The 22,266-nt window shown below is 33.0% G+C and overlaps 1 protein-coding gene across 4 annotated transcripts in view; it reads right to left on the bottom strand.

Annotated features, from left to right (window-relative positions):
• Positions 1–22,266, bottom strand: part of LOC106873463 (voltage-dependent L-type calcium channel subunit beta-1) — a 303,996-nt gene that overhangs the window by 179,087 nt on the left and 102,643 nt on the right. The gene's annotated exons all lie outside the window — the stretch shown is intronic.

The following is a 22,266-nucleotide window of genomic DNA, read 5'->3' as shown; positions in this document are numbered from 1 at the left end:
CTTGCTTATGAGTTATTGGCTCCAAGTCAACTTTGACAGAGTAGGCATATGAACAAAGGGATACTAGCTATGACCAGTCCATATTATTTAAGGGTTTCTAAGACTACATAATCCAATGTGTCCTCTTTTTCATGATGGTAAGGAGTATTAAGGGATGTTTGACTACTATTTCTAGCTCAAGCAACTGCATAGGGGTTCTCTCATTGACTATGAGTTTAATCAATCTGGTAGGCATTAGATTTAATGTTAAGCTGATGCACATATCAAGTGAGAATATTAATTAAAAGTGTATGACTATCAGTATATATAATTATCATCATTCTTTCATTATTAATATCACCAAAATCACTAAAACCAACTTTATAACCAACAAGAATAATACTATCAAAGACAGGATGTAAACATAATTTTTGGATAACTGACAAATGATTAGGGCTTTTATTTCTCCAGGTAAAACAATACCTTTCTGCTTAAAAAGTGCTAAAAAAAACATCATTTTATGTTTGTGACATATCTATAAATTTATGATTAGATATTCATATATGTTCATGCTGAATTTCATCTTAACATAAGCTTACAAGCTTACCACTACTACTCAATAACATTATCAATAACCAACTCCATTAGTTTCCTTTGAATGTCAAAAAATAATAGATTATATTTTTTCTAGACAATTCCATTGTAGTCTTATGTGAAAACATTAACCCTTTAGCATTCACATTCCTTTGCCAAATGTAATGTTTATTTATTCACATTGTTCATGCATTGTCTCATAGCGTTAAGATTTCAATGGTGTGATTGTTTATTTTTAAAATAGCACTGTAAGGTAGGTATGAGAAGCCAGATCTGGCTGAATTGAAGATGAAACAGGTAGAATATTTTGGCCAGATATGGCTGGTTTAGCCCTTTAGCTTTCAGATTATTCTATCAAATGTAACATTTATTTATTCACATTGTTTTGAATTTATCATATGATAAGACTAACATTGTAGGGTAGGTGTGAGAGGCTGGATCTGGCTAATTTGAACATAAAGAGAGCAGAATATTTTGGCCAGATATGGCCAGGTTAAATGCTAAAGAGTTAAACTTCGATACTGCTAACCACCAAATTACTTATCAGTTTCTAACTAATCTGATGTTCTACAACTACTGAGTGTTTTTTTCTTTTTGTTTTGTTTTCTCTTTTTTCTTTATTTTTGCCGGGTTTTTTTTTTCTTCTACTTCTTCTTCACTCCTCTACCTTGTAAAATTCCTTAGAGTGCAATGGCTGAGAGAAATAAGAGCTTGCAACTCATCAGCTGAGACACTGACACCTTATTCACTCAGCCATTGCAATTCCTCACTGTATATAATCTCATTGGCAGTAATTACTAAGAGTAATTAAGAATCATTTTAGGATTTTATTTTAGAGGGAAATTTTTCTCATCAAGGTTTGATGAAATTTGAATTTGTTTTTTTATTTCTTTCCAAATTTTGTTGTTTCTTACACATTGAAATTTTGAAGAAAACAATAGTGAATAAAATAAAAATGAGTTAAACAATTACAAAAATAATCATAAAATAATCAGCAATGGAATAAAAAACAGCGGCTTTGAAAGCATTAACAATATTTGCAAGGTAGGTTCAAGTTATCACTATATCAATATTCGTCTTCAGATGCTTCTATTCATGTACATGTTTTCCTGAGCTGGTACCAATAAAAGTAACAATGTCTCAGTAAAACAGGAAATTTCCAAAATGTAATTTCAGTATCAACTCCAGTAAAATACTAATGATAAATAACATCATACAACAATAACAGCAGTATTAACAATAGCATACTTATTTTATACATATACAAACATAAATACACACACACACTCGTGGTTGCATGGGTAAGAAGCTTACTTCCCAATCATGTGGTTTTGGGTTCAGTCCCACTGAACAACACCTTGGGCAAGTATCTATAGTCCTAGGCTGACCTTGTGAGTAAACTTGGTAGATGGAAACTGAAAGAACCCTATTATATACATATATATATATATTTGCGTTTCTTTGTGTTTGTATTTGTCCCCCACTACAAGCATTTGTTTGTTTCAATCCCTATAATATAAAGATGTAGCTTTTTGTTGGCGTGGTGGTGTGGTAACTGAATTCAACAATCGGGACTTAGGGGAAAAGTTTATTGTTATGGCTTATTATGGCCTTCCTAAGAACTCAGTGAAACTGATGTGGTCCTTCAAAAAAATACTCCATATTTAAAAGTCATTTAAATTTTTTTTTTTTTTTTTGTGTGAATCTGTCTAAAAATTTATTTGTCATACTAGGTAGATCTCTGACACAAGATAAAACATGAATACACTATTTAAGCTTTAAATAGCATTAAAATTACAGAAAGTTTACACCTAGCAACTATATGAAACTTGCTTTCAAACCATGTGGTCCCAGATTCAATCACACAACATAGAATCTTGAGCAAGTGTCTTCTACTATAGCTCCTAAAGCTTTGTGAGTGGATTTGGCTAGTGGAGATCACTTGTTAACCAAACACTGATAATTACATGACTAGTATTACCCAGTGAATGTGCATGGCTCAGTGGTTAGAGTGTCAGGCTTACAATCATGAGGTAGTGAGTTCAGTTCCTGGACTGGGCTGTGTGTTGTGTTCTTGAGCAAGACACTTTGTTTCACATTGCTCCAGTTCACTCACCTGTAGAAATGAGTTGCAGCATCACTGGTGCTGAGCTGTATTAGTCTTTGCCATTTCCTTGGACAACATCGCTGGTGTGGAGATGGGAGGGTGGTTTGCATGAGTGACTGCTGATCTTTCATAAACAACCTTGCCCAGACTTGTGCCTTTGAGGGTAACTTTCTAGGTGCAATCCCTAACATATACATGTGAAATGCTTTTATAGAAAATCATAAAGTCCATCCATTTTCTCTGCCCGCTATTATTGGGAGGGTCTTGCGGGTAGAGACCTCAGGCACCACTTCTATAAGATTCCATCAAAAGCAACCATCATTAGACTTCCTGGCTAGATTCCCGAGCATGACCAACTAAGACCAAGGGTATTATTCAACCACCTTGTTCTTAGTTTACCCCTAGGTCTCATGCCAGATGCCTTGACTTGAAGAATCCATCTTGCAATTCTTTCCTGCAACATTCTAATCCCACATCAGTTTCTCAATTTGCAGGTTACAGTTTATAATCCATCACTAGTGTTGTACTGACTTTTGTACATGGCACTAATCTCCTCATCTTTGTCTTCTTGGCTAGAAATTGTACATCAATGGGAGGCTGGCTAAGTAATATAGAACATATCTAATCATTTTAGCAATGAGCTTCTTCAAAGTTTCTTCAAAGGAAGTTGTGTTTGTTGCCTCAAACTAATAACCTTATTTACAGAAATTTGTCATGTCCTAGACTCAAAAGATACAAACATTTCCAATTAATAACACATTGTGACCAATTTAAGACCCATTCTGAAACATTACTACTTGCAATATTTTTATAAAATAATTGTAACCATTGACAGACATTTATCACCACATTGAACAGTTAAACTAGTTAAAATGGATCTTTTCTAGTATTTATAACAGTCTAAAATTCAGAAAATATCTTAAACTAGCAGGACCCATGGAAATTCAATGGTATTAGTCGGCACATGTGAAAACATTATGTTAGTATATTGAACACAAACAAGGAATTTCAAAAAAATCTTTTGATATCCTGTCACTTAATCAAAACAGTGCTTTTAAATATAATTCAAATGAATTTTGATGGTATTGCTTATTTACCTCTTTGTAATACATCTGACAGACATAGTGTGCTTTATAGTTTAGAGAAATAAAAGATGAATTAAAAGATAAACTTATTCATATATATTGATTAAATGTTTATTATCTTTATTACATATTTAATAAATACAAACTATACTTCATATGATTATGATATGTACATAAAAAAAAAAACATGAGCTTATTCACTGAATTAGATACAAACATTCTACATTACAAATGGGACTGCACAAACTGTGTGACATACATATAGAAACAGAAATACAAAACATGAGCCAATTTAAACTTGTATGAAATAAGCATTGTATGTGATCACAGAAAATACTTTACAAGCTGCATGAACTGAATGTAATATGAATGATATATATATACACAAGATTAATAAAATTCTAGATTTACTCTCTCAATACTTCTTTATACACAATGTTTTTGTAAGAATTTTACCTTCTCATTTGCTTTGCCTGTTGGTTTCAACTACCCTTATTGCCATATTAGATAATTCCCTGGCCCTAGAAAATGCCACATGTAATTGCCCTTGCATTAAGTGAGGGAATTTTAACAATAAAAAATATGTAAACAAACTACACTTCTTGCTCAGTCTAAGTTATTTACCAATCGAGATTATTTTCATTTCTTTTTCATATCATTTCAGTTCAGCAATCTATCTATTTGTCACCCTAATGACAACCTTTGACAAGATAACATGCTCTGTAGTCTCGTGCGTGCTTGAAAGACTGGAAATTTGTTAAGAATTTAGGAAAATAATCTAATGTACAGCTTGTTGTTCACCAGTGCATTATCACTAGAGTGTTGGTCATTTTAGAACTGTTGAACTATTACAGAAAGAGTTTGAAATTTGGAAGGACTCAGGCAATGATCAATATATTGTCTTAGTGTCATGTTTTATGTAACTTCATTCAGTATGCAGGAGAGCAATAAGTAAAAGCTCTGCACTTGGTATTCAGTGCAGGCAACAATATAAAAAAAAAAGTGTGCTAGAACATCTAGAAGATTGACAGAAAACCAGGGATTCAAATGCACAAGATGTATAAGAGTAGTTACTTGTTTAGGTCTGTAATTTCTGGGATTACCTACCCATATGTAATTTTTGGTATTACCTAGTGTAAGAAGTATATGATTATATGGTAGAGAGACTTGACATTGACTGTTGATGATCCACAGAGGCTGGTCAGAAAATTAGTTCAGTATAACATGTTTGTTGGATGAAACATGTATGAAAGACACATCACAAGTAGGTTAAATGAGTAAACAAGCACTAAACACTTAAATTGATGTTTACAGGAGGGCAGCTGCTGGTATGGACATGAGATGCAAATGGATGACACTTGTTGAATGGAAATGTGTCATAAGCTGACAATAGCTTGTATCTAAAGTAAAGGAATATAAAACACATAGCTAGACTACTGGGACTAAAACAACTCCTTACTCTATAGAGCAATAGCTTACTAACTGAACTGAATTAGCATAGCATTAGAAGCCATCAGTAACAATTATAATCTACTATACCTATGTGTAAATGAATAATTTGCCAATGACAAGAGGCACATCATGTTTTGTAATAGATTAAGAAAATAAAATCTGTACAAAAATATCAACCCATAAATGCTGATGTAACATAAATTATTTATGTTCAATAATTGCACTGTATACATTGTTTTCTATATGTCCTAAATGATATTCAATGATATACTGTATGTTGGTAAATAAAATTCTAAACTAACTCCTTTATGTATTCAATTACATATCATAAACATGATTTTTGTTTTTAATTGTCATTTGCTTTTTGTTTTGCAATTTTTAGTCTTGCTCATTTTTTTAATGATAAAAGCTGATTAATAATTAATTTTATTTTATTACATCATTGTGGTTAATGAATAACTAATAAAACAAATTTGAAGAATCTTATAAGAATTCTAAACAAGAATGATTTCCAAAAAGAAAACAATATGAGATGGTGCAGAAGAGTTCCTGGCTTTGGGTAATAGAAAATACAGGAGGATCAGTTAATTATGATTTTATTCAACATATTCCCCTCTCAGATTCACACACTTATTGCAGCAGTCCTTCAGTTTTTCTAAGCCCTGTAAAAGAACTTGGGAGGTTGGACTTCCAACCAGGCCTTTCACAGTACCCTTAAAGCCAGGAACATTTGAGCACCCCTTATAATTTCACCTACCCAGTCCCACATATTCAACTAGAACTATTTTACAATCAAACTAAAGGAACCATGAATCCAACTAGAGTACCTCTATATGGTAGAAATAGGAAACAACTTCCCTTGAGTCACACACTGTTATCTTAAAAATGATTAGATTAGGTCTGCTTGATCAGAGCTGAATAACCTGAAGCTACACAACAATATGACAGTCAAGATAAATATAAATGCATTCATTAAAAAACACAAATCTAATTACTTGACCCTGCTTTACACTGAACAGGCCAATAACCAAAAAGTGCAGAAATTGAATAAGAAATTCTAAACAGACTAATAAAGGAAAGTAACATACAACAATTTCAGTACACTGAAGTATTATTGATAAATAACTACACTTGGTCCAAGTAATATTAAAGTGTTTTGAAGATGTATCTGAGATGAAAGAGAATGGAAGATACATTAACAAATAGAAATGTTAGGTTAAAGAAAAGAATCTAGTTAAAAAAGAATTAATAACAACTAGTAAAATAGTGAAGGTTAATACTACGGTGGTAAAATATAAGGCAAAAAAGAAAAACACATACTGACAAAAAATATTTGGAAAAAAGTCATCAATGCCACAAAAGTTGCAACCATTGCAAACATCATTTATCTACCATTACTATAAGAACAACCATTAATGCTTTTATGTGCAATTTTGTTGACATAAGTTAGATAGGGATTTAGACTTTACAACATTTCTCCATCCACTGATATCCTTTGTTTTTATAGAGCCTAAATCTTTTTGACTTATTTTAAATTGACATTTCTTGATGCTCTTCTTTCTTGTATAATATCTAATATAAAATCCCACTACTTTTCATCCAAGCTCATATCATCCATTCCTCTTAAATGTCAACACCAATCAAGTCAATGTATATATATATATATATATATATATATATATATATATATATACACACACATACATATATGTAAATGTAAGATCCAAGGATCAAGGTGTAGGAAGAAGGTGAGCTTCAAGCAATCTGTAGAAAGTATAAAAAAACAATTTTCAGGAACAATAGTGATTTATTGGGGTGGAAGGTTGTGGATTTGTCATTGTGCCTCCTAACAACAATGTAAACTTCATTTAATCAAGATACCATTGGCCTGAAGAGTAGCCTGCAGTATACACCTCACTTGGATATTTAGCACTTCGAGAAAGAATTAAGAAAAGGAAATTCTGAAAGTGGCAATCATAGCCATGACAATCTAAAAGTGAGAATTATTCAAGAATTACAACAATAAAATAGCAACAACAGATACAGACATCAATATCAGGATAAATGAAATAGTATGTGCATCAGTCACTGTAGTTACAAAGAAAAGTCAGTACTCCATTAGATCTACTGAAATGAGAGAATCAGACCCCAAGCAAGGGACATGGGAAATAAATGTATACAAAGAGATAGAGAACGAGAAAAAAAATCTCCCAATCAGTAGTGAAATCAATAACAAAACAACACAATTGAGAAAAAGGAAGGAGGCAAAAACTAAAGAAATAAAACTTATCCAATAATAATAATAATAATAATAATAATAATAATGATAATGATAATAATAATCCTTTCTGCTATAGGCACAAGGCCTGAAATTTGGGGGTGGGAGATAGTAAATTACATTGACCCCGGTGTTTCACTGGTACTTAATTTATCAACTCCAAAAGGATGAAAGGCAAAGTCAACCTCTGCAGAATTTGAACTCAGAATGTAACAATGGGCAAAATAACACTAAGCATTTCACCTAGCATGCTAACGATTCTGTCAGTTCACCACCTAAAACAATAATAATAATAATAATAATAATAATAATAATAATAATAATAATAATAATAATAAGTGTCTGAAATTTTTTAAAATGCCTGAAATAAGAGGTCTTCCCTAAATTGCAATGAATTCATCAATAAAAAAAAACAATAATTCTTTGAGCAAAACAATTTGCTTTTGACCCAAAATAATTTTATCAAGAACTTAGTAAATATAAAACGGAAACTGATGCAGTACAAACAGCAAGAAGAATAGAAGAATTTCGGGGAGAAGTATGAGCAACAAAAGAATTACAAAAGAATAACACAACATCAAAACAATTTACAGAAGCTACCTTGCTACTGAAAAAAAAAACAAAAAAAACTGAAGGCACTTGCTTAGATTCCAAACTTATAGTTAGAATATTTAACATGGACACATAAGGTACAGAGATGTTTAACTAGATCTGACAGAGCTGAAAAAAACCATCCAACTGGCTCATTGATGAGAAAAACTATCTTAATCCTCAAAACTAAAGAAACCAGCTCTTAAAAAACTGTAAACCCATAACTGCCTTCATACACACTACAATGCCTTAACTACATTAAACATTTGGAAAAAAAATAACCCGTTTCCAATAAATTGGAAGAAATCCTGCAAAAGCCTCATATGGCTGTAAAGATCAATTACTGATCAACAAAGCCCTAACCAAAGAATGCAGAAAGAAAAAAGAAGGGTCTGAACACAGCATGCCAGAAGGCTCTTGACAGCGTTCCCTACATGTGGATCCCAGAACTACTATGATTAATGTAGTACTAATAATAAGAAGATACATGAAACATGCCATGAGTAAATAGAAAACAATTTTACAGATACAAACAAAAGAGGAATTATAAAAATTAAACCACTTGAGCTTTGCTTTGCTTGACTCAAGACTCTAAGCTTTACTTGACTCAGAACTCTGCTGCTTCATCAAAGAAATGCACTGTTGGAAAATGTTCCTGATAAAAGGCAGCAACACCAGTTTACTATTCAAGAATCTCTGCATCAGCACATGTATGTGCATCAGCATTCACAACATACTGAGCCCACCACACCAAGGCTGTTGAAACAGATAACATGCTTGAAGCAAAAATGGTTAGGCAGCAATACACAATGCAGACAATGTACATGTTCTCCATTACTGTCCAGTCTTTCAGGAATAATTTCTTATCATCTCATCTCTAATGAAACTGGCAATCGTGCTCATATCCATTTGGAGATCTTGTCTGAAACAGATCCAGGTACCTTAACTAGTCTGTCAGTTCAGTGCCCCAAGATGCTGGCCACCATGAACTTGCCTTTCCAAACATCAAGTTGCAAATCTATTGACTTGTTAAGGTTAAATTTTGCTCCCGTTATCATTGTTTTCCTACCTCAACCTTTGTGGTGGCTGACTCCATTGCAATGACATCATCTGGCTATGCTTCCCAGTTGACGTTGGGCTATGTGCATTTATACAACACACTTTTGGGTAATGCCACGTTTGTAGGAAGAAAAGAAGTGAGAGATCACTTACCTTAGTTGAGGAGAAGAATGAGTAATCTGGTCTTCTGAACAGGGAGGGGGTTCTTTGAAAGCCTCTCCAAAATGTTCGTACCCACTCTCACCTAGAAAATTACCTGAAAATTGTTTCTCAAGATCCCTGTAGGATTTTTGACAAGCTTCTAAAAGCATGTTGTTTCTTATTACATTACCTTTAATAATGCCATTACTCAGCAGGTTGTTATCATTATCACTTCTCTTCCCACAAGTGTCAATAACAGTGGGGCTAATGGGGAAGAGGGGGTCACATTGATGACTCAGAGAAGGGCAAGTCTACCTCGGTGAAAATAGCAAAGAAGTGACTCTCAGTGGGACCTTCTTCTCACCACTTACAATACCTCCAACTTCAATCCCTGTTGACTGGCTATCAAGAATGATGATTCTTGAATGTTTATACTAACTTTTTTCATGAAATAAAATTTGCTTTTAAAGGTATACCCTCCCCCACTAATAGGATAAGAAACAAAGGAACCAACAAGTCATCAGTAGTTATGGTTGGTTCTGTATTAAAAGAGGTAACACAAAAACTAGGAAAACAACTTTGCGCTAAGGCAAAACAGATTGGCATACATTCTAGAAACAACAATCATGATTTAAGCACAAAGCTGCCAATTTTAAGGGGACTAAGCTTATTGATTCCAGTGATCTCAGTACTTCACCATTTTATCAACCCTGAAAGGATGAAAAGCAAAGTTAACCTCATCAGGCATAGGATCACTTATCCGAGAGGAGGGATCAGTTGGTTAAATTTACCCCAATACTTGAATGCTACATTATTTTATTGGTTCCACAAAGATAAATTGTAACATTAGCCTCTTACTTTCACAAGAAGGAAAAGTGCATGTACTCCATTCTGGTAAGATGCTTCCTGGGACAAGGTGCAACAGTTAGATGGCAGTACTAGCAACCTCTGCTCAGCCTTTCAGGAACAGCTTCCACTTAGTCCATTCTGCATAAGTTTGGCCTCTCTACTTTCAAACCACCTCCCAGTTTTATCTACCAGGAGATCTGGATTTAAGCAAACTTAAACCACTTTAACAGGACTCTCAATCCAGTACAAGTAACTGCCATCTTACAAAAATTTGTCTCTTCAAATGCCATGTTGTGTCCTACTGATATATTTAGGTTAAATCATTCCCCAGTTACTGCCTAGTACTCCTCCAGTATATTATTGATCACCTCAATTGTCGATGTAGCCACCACATCACATTGATGTCATTCGCAAATACTGTGTCTCAGTTCAAAGAGACACTGAATACTTCAATGTAAGTAGAAAAACAAGGATATTTTTTCAATGAAAAATCCTTAGTCCTTAAAGCTTAACCTTATTATATTGCCTACATTTTAACCCTTACACTCTTATCATGTATTGCCATCACTATTTCTTGAGCTGATATTGATTTTCATTTGTGTCCTTACTCCATCATCAACATTTCTATCATTTTCATTTTCTGTATTTAACCCTTTAGCATTCATATTAGTCTGTCAAATGTAATGCTTATTTATTCATATTGTTTTGAATTAATCAGGCATTAATTTATAGCTTCAAGATTTTGAAGAAGAGATTGTTTATTTTTAGAATGACATTGTAGAGTAGATGTGAGAGACTGGATCTAGCCAGTTTGAACATAAAACAGGTAGAATATTTGAGCCTGATACAGCCAGTTTAAGTGGTAAAGAGTTAACTAAACATCACCAACATATTGATAATTTAAAGCATCCATATATCATTTTCTCAAACAGGCAAAGATTTGTTCCAAAACTACTCAATGTTCATGCAATGTTTATATCTCTAACTTTCCATAACTAAACATCATTCATATACAGCTTAGATATATGTGAAACTTACAACAACTCCATGAAAAGAGAGCTTGAAAATATATTTCAATGCAGTCAATCCAATTTTATCTCCTTCAACAGCACAAGGACACAATGACTATACTTATTTAGAAAACAATATTGAACCCCCATCAACCATAAACAACACACAACTAAAATGATGGAACTTGCTATAAATGCAAGGCCTCAGCATCACTAAAAATTTCTCCTGTTGATTGTATTGATTGTACATTCACAAAATAAGAATGGTTGCATCTTTAAGACTAGCTTTTCCTTTTCAGTGCCAAAAAATACTTCATTCCCCCATTTTCTTATCAAATATTAAACTTCTACAAAGTCCAAATGAGACTCACAGCAAAGAACTGCTCCGACATTTGGGACAGTGTTACTTCTTCATATACAATCCTCCTGAACCGCTTTAAAAAACAAAGGCCACCCAACAGATTGGCATGAAGTCAGTCACCAACATATGTCAACTGCTGACTTACAGATATGTTGTCTCTTCCCTCTGATCTTTCTACTGTTACAGTGGCTTCTCCTCCTTGAAACTGGCTGATTTCATTTCACATCTACCCAAGTACTCAATTCACTTGTTTCTTGTACCATCACTCATATTGAACCCTACAGGTTCTGTACTAACCACTATTTCTATCCCTTCTTCCTCAGAAAATAATCCCTCTGGAATTCTGTTCTTTCCCATTGTTCTTTGGAGCCATCAACTTGCAAGTATCCAAGATACTGTATCACTCTCACTAGTTTCAGAGGGTCTAGAAAGGTAAAGGGAATAGCCCTTCCTTTAGACAAAACCAATAAAAATTAAAAGAAAGTTCAATCCAGTCACATCTGTAAACAATTGGCCTTTACACTTTTATATCTCTTTATTTTTATTCATTTATTTATTTTCATTTTATAAGAGAATAGACACACTATTCAATTTCAACATAAATCTAATGAAATATTCACCACAATATGAAAGGATTTATGATTCCTTGGATGTGAAGAATTTCTATCATGGAAAAACATGTTTACAGCTGATATGCTCGGAGAGAAGCACCAAAGTATATCTGCATTTACAAAGTAGCTTAGCTATATACTGACTTCTCGGGTTAAAAGGATTACAATGAACTCTGGTTTGAATTAACACAGAAACTTACAAGTTTCACAATGTAGGGCAAATTTTTCCAAACTAATTCAGTGGATCAAGAGTAAGTTGTCTAAGCAATGGCCAGTGAAATCAATTCCACAGCATAGATTGATTGCTATAAGGTGGATAATGTCCTATGTATTATACAGTCCTGGTCAAAAATAAATTTATATGTTTATTCATCCACAATTTTATAAAACATGCTTTTCTTATTCTCATATTCTTAAAATGAGAAAATTAACAATAATGATTTCACCAGTCAGATATTTTTTTCCCTTAAGTCTATCACCTCTGTCCATACTAAATAATAGAATTTTCACAGCTATTTCCACTATAGACTCCAAGCTAAAATCTTTCACCTTTGCTATAGATGTCAATTTGCACTATTTGCTGAATCTGTCATGGAAATGCTTCAGAAACATCCTCTGGCAAAGTTGTCTAGGTAGACTTTTTATATGTTTAGCTCCACCAAATAATTTAGTAATATGCATTTTTAAATTTAAAGAGCTAAAGATAGTGCTTACATTTCCAATTAAATTTTTAACACCTTCAAATAACATTTCACAATGAGTATAAGTGTAAAGATAATCATGTTTTATGTCTCTGAAAGAGATGAACAGTAGGGAGAGTGCATTTTCCTGAAGTTGAGGGCAATCAAGATTTATGGGAAGCAAGGTACTTTACCTTGACAAAATATCATTGTCAGTTAATTGAAATCATATCTTCCTAATTTTTCAGAGACATTAACTTGCTTGAACTGTATTGTATGCCTGCCAGCTTATTTTGATTATTCTTTCGTCTGCTCACTACCTCATCTTTTGACAAGTCTGTCAAGTTCTAAGTAGGCACCACAAGTGCTATAGTGTTATATTCAATGGCAATACTATGAAATTGTCAAACAATTTATAGGTCTGCAGTGATAAATTCAACTTCTCCCATGAGAAAAGTTTATTATGGTAAAATAGCAATTCATTCAATGATAGATTTAGTTCTGTCCCACTAGACACTACAGAAACCACAGGTAAGCAGCAGCTCTATGGAACCTTGTAATACAGAAAAAGATTTCTTTCAGTTTTTGATGAGATATAGCTTTTGACAATGAACAACAATTCAACCATGTCCATCACAAACATATGATAAAGGTAACAGCCAATATGTTACATATCTACTAGCCTAGTTAATACTCTGTAGAATATAATCTAGTGAAGCAGTAAACAGTTTCAGTTTAAACTGTATGTGCTGATGATAGACCTTTATTCTATTTCTGTTTAAATGCTACCACAAAATCACAAGTAATTACTTAGGAGACAAAACATGTAGTAAGAACTTGTGTCTGCTTAATTACTCTTAATTTAAGGAAATTCCAGACAAAATTTTAATCCTTTCTTGCTTTTTGCTGAAGAGACAATGGTTCAACTACCATTAATAAAGTCACATAGTGATCATCTCATATACTAATACGCTCAAGTTGAGACATTTTTAGAGACATCTGGATAGTGAACAAATATATTTCATTTCTTGCTTTTTTTTCCTTTTAGTATGCTCAAGCTGCAAACTGGTTCAACTATAGATTGAAAAGAATGAGTACTACTTTAAATGCTACCTTTTACCATCTGGCCTTCATAATCAATTAAATGCTTATACGTTTTCTAAGGAGTGCTAGTAGGATCTGTACACAATGAATTGTGTTTATACAAAAACAGAAACAAAAAATTTTCCCATCAAAATGAAAGCAATTCCAGTAGTTAAGGGATAATCAATAGAGGTAATGATTTGAAGATTTCGTGGTCACATAAGTATATAACCCATGTATAAATACAAAAGAAGAATAATTAACATGATTAAAATCAAAAGAGATGTGGACAAATGTGTTTCTCTGCAAAATCTTTGTATTTATGTAATCCTCAAATAAGAATCTAAATAAAGTTTACTTAACGTAATATCTCATTTGTTATTAGAAAATTCTGAGAAATTCATCTGCAAAACCTACAGTTTCTAGAAAGTACCATAGGGATTTATATTGGTAAATTATGGATAATTCCCTAAAAATATGGTACTGACAAGACAAATCATGAAAATTCTGTAGATGGTAGAAGTAAATGCAAAAATATTGGTGGGTTCAGATCAACTCTGCTTCTAACTAATCAAACAAGATATTTTGTCATTACACAACTCCAAGATGTTTAGATATTCAAGTTGCTAAAAAAATAAGGCTATAAAGTAAAATATCTTCATTAGAACTACTGTATTCTAAGAATACTGTGGCAAATGAAAAACATTTCTTGTATAAGAATTTTATTTTCTGATCCTACAATTGACACAAACATGTATGAGTGAAATCACCTCCTGCTCAAATTCAATCACTAAAACAGAAGACAGCATCTACTTCTAGTTACTTTCAGAGATGCGCTTAGTGCCAAATCTTAGAAACAAAATGTTCACTTTATTCCAAACTTACCTCATTATTAACAGCAACATATTTTTAAAATCTATGAAGGTTCTATTTCCTTCGATTAATAGAGATCAAACATTTTTCATTTGTGACAAAATGGGTATTACACAACTTTTAAATGCTTTAAAGATATTTCATTTGCATAATCTCAATTAACTCCAAAGATCTGTCAAATAAAATTTGCTGCTGTTTTATGCAAAAGTGATCAGCTTTGCAATATCCAGCCACTTTGCAAAGATTGATATCATAACAAGAATTTCAAGAGATAAGTACAAATCCATACAGTACAAAGACATAGTGATAAACATGAATTAGCATGAAAACCACAAATGCCATCATCATCATCATCAACAACAGTATTTTAATGCCCATTTACCATGCTTCCATGATTTGGAGAGTCCATAGTATGCATATCAACATTATTCTTGATCCAGTGTCTCTTTTTGTGAGGCCTAATATTAACAGATATCTCATTATTTCATCTCATGTCTTCTTTGGTATTCCTCTGCAAATGATATATTCCACTGTTAGCACACATCACTTTTTCAGCTATTGCTATCGATTTACATTACTTATCCATGCTACCACAGTCACCTCCCCTGCACACATTGGCTAAAGCATCTAATGCCAGCCACTTTCTCAGTTCACTTGTACTTTACCTTTCATGCAAGTTTATGTTAAACATCCAACAGATCACATTCAGTTCATTCCCCTCTCTAGTCTTTGTTGATCTTATTCATTCATTACCCATTTCTCACTATCATGCAGGTCTCAGTTTATACACATGCTTGAAACAGTATAGCATGCTTTTTGATAGTTGTTTGGATGACAACAGAGATAACAACTTATGGAACTTGTTTCACCTACTTATTATCCTAGATACTATATATTTTCATCCCAATTACTTCCTGTACTAAGATAGAAGTAGCTTATACTACTAAGCATTTCATAGATACTTCTAGAAATAACTATTCCTAAATATCTCTTGTATTTGAAATCTTTGTTACCTGTCAGTCTGTCAGAAATCCTACCAAATTTTTGCTTACACTGAGTACATAGTGTTAAGCAAAACAATTTTTCAAACAGTAGTGGAATTTCAAACTTTCTCTTACTAATTAATTATTCAGTCTTTGCCTTAGGTCTTTTGACATAAAAACCAACCTTCCTAATTTGAAAATTTTTCTGAAATTTCAATGAGAAGTGTGCTATCAATACATTGAAACTCTTAGTAATTTATAATAGCTGAACTCATGCAATTACCACAAGAACTACAAAAAGAAAGTGTACTAAGAATAGAACCCAAATGAATGCTTATATGTTTAAAATTTTTTCTTGGATTTACTGGCAAGCTTGACCTTTCATACAATACATTTAAGACCTTAAATCATCTTCATGAATAATTCTTCAACAATAAAAAAAAAAATGGCACCCAGCAATCAGTATCTAAAGATTGCTGAAAATCACTGAGTATAGGGTAAATTCATTTTGCTACAAAAAACAAAAAAAATGTACCCTAGTGTGGGTAAATAGGCTAAACCTTAGTTTAGGTTTTAGAATGAGTAAAGGTGAGAAACTTTTAGCTAAACTACATCTTTTACTCCATAAATGTATAGGGTATGATTAATTTTATGTATCTATTTATCTCTGAAGTATGTTTTTATGACTCTATTTCTTAAAATTTCAAAATGAAGGCGTTTAAGTTGAAAGCTTGACATTTACTTTTCACTATCCGTCACTTTACTATTGTTGTCAGATAAACAATAATAATGAATAATGTAGACTGTGTACTAAATCTTAATTGGAGAATAGTTGGTTAGATAATGTTTCCCAACCCATAAACTGTGATTCTTCTTATTTAAGCAGTTCTAATGTCTGTAGTAACAATCAGATAGTTGACAAGCAAGACAGAAATAGTCATTACATAACAGTCACATAGTGATCACAAATATTTATCCTAGGATAAGAATTACAAGGGAAGAAGAGAGTGAGAGATAGAATAAGAAAATGAGAAAAATGATAGGGAAAGAAAGAGTAAGAAAGAAATGAAGTGAGAGAGAATGAGAAAAAGAGAAGAATGAAGGTAATGTAATCATAAAAGAAGATTTAGGGACACTTGATAAATTCCAAATGTTTTGAGCGAGTCTAGGATTGTGTGTGATAATAATGGTATCAGCAAGAGAAGTTTGTCAGAAAATACATTCCTTTCTCTCCATCTCCACTCACTTCTCTTTTCTCAGTAACACTTCATATTTCCTCTCTTTTCCTGAAAAGTAGGTGCAGTATGAAACTTTAAACAATTACATGCGAGTAGTACCTCAAAACGTGAAGATCTGCTTTCAGGTCAGACATAAAGTATCTCAATAACTTATACATTATGTACCTCCCCAACTTTCCATTGCCATATAAACAATGAATCTACATAATTTAGTGCCCAAAATTCCAAACAATAACTTTGCAGTTATTGATCAGATGCTGTTCATATGGACATTGATGTTATTGATGTTGTTGTATGTTTAGCTTTAAATCTGCATAGAAGTAATGTTACTTGAAATGGAGGAAAAAAAAAAAAGAAAACATCTATCAACAGAATTGTTGCTGTTATTATTTTTATTGCTATTGTAGTTGTTTTGTTTTTTGTTTTAGTATTTGGTTATGTTTATGGTAGTGATGATTATTTTAGTAACTGTAATAATGGTGCTGAAAACTAGCTGAGTATGGTGAAAATGATAATATGGCAAAGAGTTATTGTAGTGTTAGCATTAGAAAAGTTGATGATGATGCTGGAGAAGGAGGTTCATGGCAGTTGTTAAAATCACACAATTCTATTGACTAATGTATGCTTCATAGTTTTAATGCTCCCACTTCTATAGTGTGTTTTAATTTTTATGCTGTGCCAACCTGCATTTGGGAATGTGCCAGAATTGGTTACAAGAGCCACAGCAGAAACATTGGTGTTCAGTTGACAAGATAAACTGATGTAGCATCTTTATTTTTTTCATATATTTAGAACTAATCCAAATATTTCCTAAAACTAATATGAATAAGGAAAGCAAACATTAAACATATAATAATATCTACCAGATTTTCATCCTCTTGGACACAGAATTGACATGTGAACCTAAACATTTTACTGTTTGGTAGTGAACCAAGATTTCCAAACACTGGTATTTGGCATTTTAACAACTAGGCTATTATGAACCCCTTTTTTAAGAACAGTTTACCCCAGTTTCTTCTCACATATCAATAATGAATATAAATATTTGAAAAGAGAGGAATAAATAACAACAATGTCAACAACTATGGTAGATTCAATGATATGGCAATAAAAATGAAAATAACAACAATAAAGATTATCAAGTTAATAATAATTATGATTCCATATGTAGATACAATGTCTTAAATTTATAGATGAGAGAAAATAGAGCTTGCAATGATCATTGCTTTTCCCAAAACTATAAAAATATAGGAAGTAGTTTTATTTGAGAATGAAAACTAGATCACCAATTCAAGAACTTACAGCCTAAAAACATGACATAAAGAACTAACCATCTTGCCTATATGATACAATGTCCATTATTTCAACAATGCCTATAATGATAACATAATGACAATGGTAACAGCTGTAATAATAACTATTATTATATTTCAAGGATAACAATCATATAAGACCAAAATATCAATAATGATAAACATAAGAATTAGGATAATAACAACAGCAATGTTTTTTTGTTTTTTTTTCACATTGGCATAAGGGGTCAGGTCATATGAGTAATACTTATTTAGGGATTGTTAAAGTGATGAAATGAAGAGGAAATAATCCAAATGCAGCAAAGCATTTAGTCCAGAATTCTACCAATTCTGTCACTCCACCAAAAATAACCAAAAAAATATTTGTAATAATCTTGTAATAATAATAATAATAATAATAATAATAATAATAATAATAATAATAATAATAATAATAATGATAATAAGTACAAAGCCTATGATTTGCAATGAAGGAGGAAATGAAAAATTTAATGATCATCCTTTTTCAAATAAAATCAAATGATTCCAGTTACAAATTGAAATTGATATGTGTGCATGTTTCACCAGGAGCCTACTTATACATGGCAGACCTTGCTAATATTTACAACAATAATAATTTCTTAAGTGATCATATATTTGCAAGTGATGAATATAATTGAATCAACCCTAGTATATGATTGGCATATATTTTCTCAACTCCAGAAAGAAGAAAGATTGTGGTTTGAACTTAGCACAAAGAAGGGTGCAACTAAATACTTTTAATCATTAAATTATTCCCATCATTCTACTATTTGTATAATAATTCTTTCTACTGGAAGTTCAAGGCCTCAAATTTGGGGGAAGGGATTAGGTAGATTACTCTTTTACTTGTTTCAGTCATTTGACTGTGGCCATGCTGGAGCACCACCTTAAGTCGAGCAAATTGACCCCAGGACTTATTCTTTGTAAGCCTAGCACTTATTCTATCAGTCTCTTTTGCCGAACTGCTAAGTTACGGGGACATAAACACACCAGCATCGGTTGTCAAGCGATGTTGGGGGGGGGGGGGGGGGACAAACACAGACACACAAACATATATACACACATACACACATATATATATATATATATATATATATATACACATATATACGATGGGCTTCTTTCAGTTTCCGTCTACCAAATCCACTCACAAGGCTTTGGTCAGCCTGAGGCTATAGTAGAAGACACTTGCCCAAGGTGCTACACAGTGGGACTGAACCCGGAACCATGTGGTTCGTAAGCAAGCTACTTACCACACAGCCACTCCTACGCCTAGAAGTGGCTGTGTGGTAAATAGCTTACATCAACCCCAGCATGTAACTGGTACTTATTTAATCGACTCTGAAAGGATGAAAGGCAAAATACCTTTTACTGTCATCTTAACATCAAACTATCATCTTATAATCAAATTACTTTTAGAACAAACTTCTTATTTACTTATGTCTTGACAAACATTTTCTAGAACAATACTCTGTGAAAAACCAAATATATGACATCCTAGTCATAACACCAACTTGAACTTCTAACTTGTTGTCTCTTGAGGTCTCTGAATGGGACTTCAAGTTAACTTGCACAGGAGGAGAGTAATTGTTATCCCAGGAGTTGTAGGGACACTTGGAGCACTAACAACCAAGTTAGAGAAATATGTCAGAGAAATTGGAACTGATATGAGGGCAGAGCAGACCCAAAAAACTGCTCCACTGGGGATAGCTAGGTTTTTGAGATTGGTGCTCGGGTGTTGAATGTCTTCCACAATAAGTTAACACCCAAGTCCCAAAGCTTATAATTTGCAGAAAGAGACCCTGTGAGATCTCTAACAAGATGGTTACTGTCCACTCTCGCAGAATCAACCAGAGCAAGTGAAACTGAGAGCTTTGAGAAGTAAAATAACAGTAACAACAACAACAATAATAATAATGGTTTTCAAATTTTAGCACAGAACTAGAAATTATTGAGGGGAGAGAAAGGTTGCTTACATCAACCCCAATACTTAAAAGGTACTTTATTTTTTCAGCCCTGAAAGGATGAAAGGCAAAGTTGACCTCAGTGGAATTTGAGCCCAGAACATAAAGATGGATGAGATGCCACTAAACATTTTGCCTGTCATGCTAAAGACTCTGCCAGCTCAATACCTTCAGGCTGCTCTCACAGAATCAACCAGAGTGAATAAGATTGAGCACTTGGAGAAGTAGAACAATAATAATAATAATAATAATAATAATAATAATTCTTTCTAATTTTGGCACAAAGCCAGCAATTTTTTTAGAGGAAGGGGCAAGACAATTACATTGACCCCAGTGCTCAAGTGGTACTTTTATTTTATCAGCAGTATTTGAACTCAGAATGTAAAGAGACAGAAGAAATGCTACTAAGCATTTTGCTTGGTCTAGTATCAATTCTACCAGCATGCTGCCTTAATAATAATAATAATAATCCTTTCTACTAAAGGCACAAGGACTGAAATTTTTGGGGAAGGAGACTAGTCAATTACATTGACCCTAGTGTTTCACTGGTACTTAGTTTATGGACCCCGAAAGGATGAAAGGCAAAGTTGACCTTGGCAGAATTTGAACTCAGAACATAAAGACAGACGAAATGCCACTGAGCATTTTGCCTGGCGCACTAATGATTCTGCCAGTTCGCCACCCTAATAATAATAATAATAATAATAATAATAATAATAATAATAATAATAATAATAATAACAATAACAACAATAATAATTGATATCATAAGAATTTATAAACTTTTGAGAGAGAGTGAAATAATTTTTTTTTTTTTGGAGTATTGGCTCTTGAGGCACTTCACATAAGGCTATAAATAATAGCATGTAGATATTGGATTGAAAAACCCCTTTTGGACAGGAAAAGTGAAAGACTGCCACTCGGACTTGAACCCACATTGCTTGCAGACATGACAGCCTTTGACATTTTCTATCCAAAAGGGGATTTTCAGTCCGATATTTATAGGCTATTATTTATAGCTCTATATGAAGTGCTTTGAGAGCAGATATTCCAAAATGGAATAACAATAATAATAATAATAATAATAATAATAATAATAATAATAATAATAATAATAATAATAATAATAATAGAAATGATAATAATAATAATAATTGTTTCAAATTTTGGCACAAGGCCATTAAGTCCAGGGAAGGAATTAAGTCGATTACATTAATCGCAGTGCTCAACTGGTACTTAATTTATCAACCCTGAAAGGACGAAAGGCAAAGTTGACCTCAGCAAAATTGGAACTCAGAACATAAAGACGGACAAAAAACTGCAAAGCATTTTGCCCGGCATGCTAATGATTCTACCAGCTGGTTTCTAATTGAAGTGCAAGGCGAACAATTTTCGAGAGAGGAGGATTAGTCTATTAGTAATAATGATAGAAAAAACATGTTCATTTGGACCCTAAATATCATTTCACAACTTTATGCGTTTCTTTTTTCTCTTACAAATCTTTACAAGAATGATTTTTCTTCAACGATACAATTGTAACTAATATATGTAACAAGACAGCTTAGATAAATAAGTAAATAAATAAAATCAATTAACAAATATTGCTTTTTCTAATGTAATTATTATTATTATTATCAATACTATTATTTGGTAATAACAAAATGAAATTTAAAATTTAATCATTTAAACTGCATTTACCAAATAAGCTGAAAAATAACTATCCCTATCATCATCATCATCATCATCGTTTAACGTCCGCTTTCCATGCTAGCATGGGTTGGACGATTTGACTGAGGACTGGTGAAACCGGATGGCAACACCAGGCTCCAGTCTGATTTGGCAGAGTTTCTACAGCTGGATGCCCTTCCTAACGCCAACCACTCAGAGAGTGTAGTGGGTGCTTTTACGTGTCACCCGCACGAAAACGGCCACGCTCGAAATGGTGTCTTTTATGTGCCACCCGCACAAGCCAGTCCAGGGGCACTGGCAACGAT

This window comes from Octopus bimaculoides, chromosome 2, assembly GCF_001194135.2.
Source record: "Octopus bimaculoides isolate UCB-OBI-ISO-001 chromosome 2, ASM119413v2, whole genome shotgun sequence".
Classification (NCBI taxonomy): domain Eukaryota; kingdom Metazoa; phylum Mollusca; class Cephalopoda; order Octopoda; family Octopodidae; genus Octopus; species Octopus bimaculoides.
This window is presented reverse-complemented; position numbering and strand designations above follow the sequence as displayed.